We start from the raw sequence: 6197 nt of genomic DNA, 5'->3' as shown, positions 1-6197 counted from the left end.
ATTATATATGTGTCTCTAATGTTGGAACGGATAAATACTATAGGGCATGTAGATTACCTTCTTCCGAAAAAATATATTATTAGCATACAATTTACCGGTATTGAGAATCCCAATGTAACGGAAGGAAGGGATATTGTTGAGTCTGATAGACCGGGCTCCACACTAATAATGGGTAAATAATGGTTATCACAAACTGAAATAGAGAATGATACTTTGGCTCCAGGTCCCGTGTCCTGAATTTGGATGTAAATACCTGCAGTACCAAGTATTCCCTGGTGGTCTCCCAACCAGGTACTGACCTGGCCCACAGTGCTTGGCTTCCAAGATCAGACGAGGTTAGGCATACTCAGTGTGGTTTGACCGCAGGTGGGTATATCCTGCTTGGATGGTACCTGGAACCGAGTATCGCACTCTGAGAGATCCCCAAGTGCTGTATTGAAATAACTGGATGCTCTTAAGTCCAGACACTGGCGGCCTCTGATATTCCCTGATGGTTTCCAAATCCAGAGGCTACAACGGCCCCCTGGACTGAACTTCAAAAAGTTAGAGTAGTCCACATGTGCAAGTTCTTCTTCAATATTATTGACCTTGAATAAACAATTAGGTAGGTAGCACTGGTGGCTAATAGAGGAAAATGGCAAAACCAAAAAAAGTCCAAAAAAAGAGAGAGAGACCCGCTGAGGGCTGGTTGAATTGGTCTGAGGTGTGTGTATATAGCCTCTCTAGGTTTGACCAGGGGTACTGAGTGGATAATTTTATAATTCTGGTGTATATAAAATTATCCACTCAGTACCCCTGGTCAAACCTAGAGAGGCTATATACACACACCTCAGACCAATTCAACCAGCCCTCAGCGGGTCTCTCTCTCTTTTTTTGGACTTTTTTTGGTTTTGCCATTTTCCTCTATTAGCTACCAGTGCTACCTACCTAATTGTTTATTCAAGGTCAATAATATTGAAGAAGAACTTGCACATGTGGGCTACTCTAACTTTTTGAAGTTCAGTCCAGGGGGCCGTTGAAGCCTCTGGATTTGGAAACCATCAGGGAATATCAGAGGCCGCCAGTGTCTGGACTTAAGAGCATCCAGTTATTTCAATACAGCACTTGGGGATCTCTCAGAGTGCGATACTCGGTTCCAGGTACCATCCAAGCAGGATATACCCACCTGCGGTCAAACCACACTGAGTATGCCTAACCTCATCTGATCTTGGAAGCCAAGCACTGTGGGCCAGGTCAGTACCTGGTTGGGAGACCACCAGGGAATACTTGGTACTGCAGGTATTTACATCCAAATTCAGGACACGGGACCTGGAGCCAAAGTATCATTCTCTATTTCAGTTTGTGATAACCATTATTTACCCATTATTAGTGTGGAGCCCGGTCTATCAGACTCAACAATATCCCTTCCTTCCGTTACATTTGGATTCTCAATACCAGTAAATTGTATGCTAATAATATATTTTTTCGGAAGAAGGTAATCTACATGCCCTATAGTATTTATCCGTTCCAACATTAGAGACACATATATAATTTCGCCCAAAGGAGCTATTAAGTTTGATTTATATCACCTAAACTCTAATTAATGAATTCACAATTTGGGTAGACCTAATCCCATGATAATTGCCAGCTAATTATTAATAATTATTACTGTTACTTTGCCCTTTGCCTTATAGCCATTTTTTTAGAGGATCAATAATAAAAGTTACATTTTAAACATTACAAGACTACCGAATTTACAATAAAAGTGTGCCCCAGAAAAGACATATAGTCTTTCTTTTTCTTTTGGCTCTTGTACTTCACAAGAACCATATATTTTCCCCAGGTATTGACAATCTCTCACTGCTGCAACTTTGACATCCAGCCATTACATGCTTTTTGTACTATGATAGGTATTGACAATCTCTCACTGCTGCAACTTTGACATCCAGCCATTACATGCTTTTTGTACTATGATAGGTATTGACAATCTCTCACTGCTGCAACTTTGACATCCAGCTATTACATGCTTTTTGTACTATGATAGGTATTGACAATCTCTCACTGCTGCAACTTTGACATCCAGCCATTACATGCTTTTTGTACTATGATAGGTATTGACAATCTCTCACTGCTGCAACTTTGACATCCAGCCATTACATGCTTTTTGTACTATGATAGGTATTGACAATCTCTCACTGCTGCAACTTTGACATCCAGCCATTACATGCTTTTTGTACTATGATAGGTATTGACAATTTTATCTTTTACTAGTTATTTCTAGGCCAGACTATAGTCTGTTCTCACTGTGTATTAGTGGGGGTATAGTGATTTGTTCACACCTTGTGGCAACCTTTTGCTGTGGGTGGAGTTTTCAGAGGGTGGGGGCTGCTATCAATTAACCTTGCATCCATGTCTGCATGGTTATTTAACTAGTATTGATCAAGGCTGCAAGCATTTTAGTTGCTAAGTATATTAGTGCAAAGTAGGATGATATAATCTATGGAGATATACAGAGATGAACAGGAGAGAAACAGAGGGACAGCAGACTACCTCCCCCCACCTCCACAAAAGAACTGCAACCAACAGACTTCAGTGAGTTACCCATACCACTACCAGTAATGCCTGCAGCCTGCACAGCCTGGATACTGAACAACCTGTCTGATTAAGTAGCAGCCCTACTGCTTTCACACATTGCTCACACTCTCATTTACACAATCTACAACCACTGTGTATCCATCTCAGCCTTTCCATTCCTAACATTATTTCTTAAAATACTGTTTGCACTGTCTTTTGCTTACATTACACCCCACTTTCTCCTTGTTCATTCTATATTACACCTACACCATTCTATTCCCCTTAACACTACTGTACCAAATTATGGCTCCTCGATCCTTTCACATACCAATCCTCACTGCAAGGTCTCACCCCCCAAATTCAAAATCACCCACAAACACTCAGAACCCAGCCAACCTTGTCCCTATCTCCCCTGTCCCCTCCCTTCCTTTCTCCTGTGCACTCTGGAATGCTAGATCAATCTGCAACAAGCTGCCAACTATCCATGACCTCTTCATCTCCCACTCTTTTCACCTTCTCGCCATCACTGAAACCTGGCTCTCCTCCTCTGACAACACCTCCCCTGCTGCCCTCTCCTACGGAGGCCTCTCCTTCACCCACACAGTCAGAACTGATGGTCGCCAGGGTGGAGGCGTGGGCGTCCTTCTCTCCCCTAACTGCACCTTTCGTGTCATCCCACCTGAGCCCTCTCTCACCTTCTCCACCTTTGAGGTCCACACTATCCGCCTCTTCTACCCCATTCACCTCCTTGTGGCAGTGATCTACCGCCCCCCTGGCCACTGTTCACCTTTCCTTGACAACTTTGCTGCCTGGCTTCCCCACTTTCTCTCCTCTGACCTCCCCTCTGTCATCCTCGGAGACTTTAACATCCCTATTGACATCACTAATGCCGCTTCCACTAATCTTCTCGCCCTTTCCACCTCCTTTGGACTTTCTCAATGGACCTCCACCGCTACTCACAATCTCGGCCACTCCCTCGACCTTGTCTTCACCCACCGATGTGATCTCTTTGATTTCTCAAACTCTCCCTTCCCTCTCTCTGACCACCATCTGCTTTCTTTCACCCTCTCATCCTCCCTCCTCCTCTCCACGCCCAGACCCACCACCACCAGACGCAATCTTGGGTCTCTCAACCCCACTTTCATGTCCTCCCTCGAGACTTTCCTCTCTCCTCTTTCCACTATGACTTGTCCCAACCAGGCAGCCACCTTCTATAACTCTTCCCTAACCGCTGCTCTCGACTCTGTGGCCCCCCTCTCCTCTGTCCCCCTCCGCCGCTCCAAACCCCAACCCTGGCACACCAAACTAACACGTTTCTTACAAAAATGCTCACGCTCCGCTGAACGCTCCTGGAGGAAATCTCACTCTCTGCCGGACTTCCTCCATTTCAAGTTTATTCTCTCCTCCTACAGCTCTGCTCTTTCCCTCGCCAAGCAATCCTTTTTCCAAGCACTCATCTCTTCTCAGTCCTCCTGTCCACGCCGTCTCTTTGAAACTTTCAACACTCTCCTTCGCCCCCCTCCTCCTCCCCTCCCATCCTCCCTCACTGCCACTGACTTTGCCTCCTTTTTCATCTCCAAAATTGAGGATATCCGACACGACATCTCCCGCCGTCACCCCTCTGCTACCCCCCTGCCCCCTCTATCCCTCCCCTCCATCTATCCCACCCTGTCCTCCTTCCATCCGACTTCAGAAAAGGAAGTCCACTCCCTCATCTTATCCTCCCCCCCCCACCACCTGCCCCCTGGACCCCCTCCCCTCCCGTCTTCTCCGCTCCCTCTCCCCCACTGCCTGCTCCCACCTTGCTCACTTCTTTAACCTGTCCCTCTCCACCGGCATCTTCCCCTCACCATTCAAACATGCTCTGGTCTCACCTATTCTCAAAAAACCCAACCTCGACCCCTCATCACCCACTAACTACCGCCCCATCTCTCTTCTCCCTTTCGCCTCCAAATTACTTGAACGACTAGTCTACAGCCGTCTCACAAGCTACCTCTCTGACAACTCCATCCTCGATCCACTACAATCTGGCTTTCGCCCACTCCACTCAACAGAGACTGCCCTGGTGAAAGTCACCAATGACCTGCTTTCGGCCAAATCCAGGGGCCACTTCTCTCTGCTCATCCTTCTGGACCTCTCTGCTGCCTTTGACACCGTAGATCATCCTCTCCTCCTCGGCACACTCCAAAACGCTGGCCTCTCTAGCACTGTCCTTGACTGGTTTTCTTCTTACCTCACTAACCTCTCCTTCTCTGTGTCTGCCTCAAGCACCACCTCACACCCTTCCATCCTTCCTGTTGGTGTCCCTCAGGGTTCTGTCCTTGGACCCCTTCTGTTCTCCCTGTATACCTCTTCCCTGGGTGCACTCATTAACTCATTTGGCCTTCAATACCACCTCTATGCTGATGACACACAACTCTACCTCTCATCTGCTGATCTGTCCCCCTCTGTCCTCTCTCAGGTTTCCAGCTGCCTCTCTGCAATCTCCTCCTGGATGTCTGAACGCTCTCTAAAGCTCAACATGGACAAAACGGAACTCATCATCTTCCCCCCATCCAGAGCAACACCCCCGACCAATATCTCCATCATTGTTGACAACACCACCATCTCCCCCGTTCCCCAACTCCGCTGCCTGGGCGTCACTCTTGACTCCTCCCTCTCCTTTGCACCCCACATCCAAACTCTAGCACAATCCTGTCGTTTCCAGCTACGCAACATTGCTCGTATCAGGCCATATCTCTCCCAGAGTGCAACTAAACTCATCATCCACTCACTGGTCATCTCACGACTTGATTACTGCAATGTCCTCCTCACTGGCCTCGCTTGCTCCCATCTTGCTCCCCTCCAATCAGTCCTGAACTCCGCAGCTAGGCTTATCTTCCTCTCCCGCCACACCACATCTGCCACTCCCCTTCAACAAAATCTACACTGGCTCCCATTCCCCTACAGAATCCTCTTCAAACTCCTCACCCTCACATACAAGGCCATCTCTAATTCCACTGCTCCCTACATCTCCAACCTCCTTTCCCTTCATACTCCCTCCCACCCCCTACGGTCGACTAATGACCGTCGCCTCTCCACCGCCCTGGTCACTGCTTCCCATGCACGAGTTCAGGATTTTGCACGTGCTGCACCCCTTCAGTGGAACGCACTCCCCCGCTCCATTAGACTCTCCCCAACCTTGCAAAGCTTCAAACGGGCTCTAAAAACCCACCTATTCATCAAAGCGTACCCTTCTAATGCATAACCCAGAGCTGAAGCCGCGCCTCCACCCCCTGCCTCATGCCGTGAACATCTCAGCTTTGCTTGCATACTGCCATCAGGCTACCTCCCGCTTGCCTGCACCTCTTGTCATCTGTCTGTCGCCCCTCCCCAATAGATTGTTAGCTCTTCAGAGCAGGGCCCTCTTTCCTCTTGTTATCTAAGCCCTCGTCTCAACACATTTCACTTACAGCTCTCCCCTACTCAACGACCATTTTTATCCTGCTAGTAAAGGCTCATCTCCATCTATGACCACCAGCCTCTAGTAGTACGATGATCACTCCCTCAATACTTACATCTTAGCTGTACTATGTCTTGAGAATGTGTGGTGCTCTGTTACCTGTACTCTATTTCTGTTTATTTATTTACTGTAATGCAATGTT

At 47.5% G+C, this 6197-nt stretch overlaps 2 pseudogenes; one reads left to right on the top strand and one right to left on the bottom strand.

Moving 5' to 3' along the window:
• Positions 1-250: 250 nt before the first annotated feature.
• On the bottom strand, positions 251-368 carry LOC134953898 (5S ribosomal RNA; annotated as a pseudogene).
• A 795-nt stretch (positions 369-1163) lies between these two features.
• LOC134953599 (5S ribosomal RNA) lies at positions 1164-1281 on the top strand (annotated as a pseudogene).
• The last annotated feature ends 4916 nt before the right edge of the window (positions 1282-6197 follow it).

Source organism: Pseudophryne corroboree, chromosome 8 (assembly GCF_028390025.1).
Source record: "Pseudophryne corroboree isolate aPseCor3 chromosome 8, aPseCor3.hap2, whole genome shotgun sequence".
Classification (NCBI taxonomy): Eukaryota; Metazoa; Chordata; class Amphibia; order Anura; family Myobatrachidae; genus Pseudophryne; species Pseudophryne corroboree.
The sequence above is the reverse complement of the archived record's forward strand: the minus strand, read 5'-3'. Positions and strand labels throughout refer to the sequence as shown.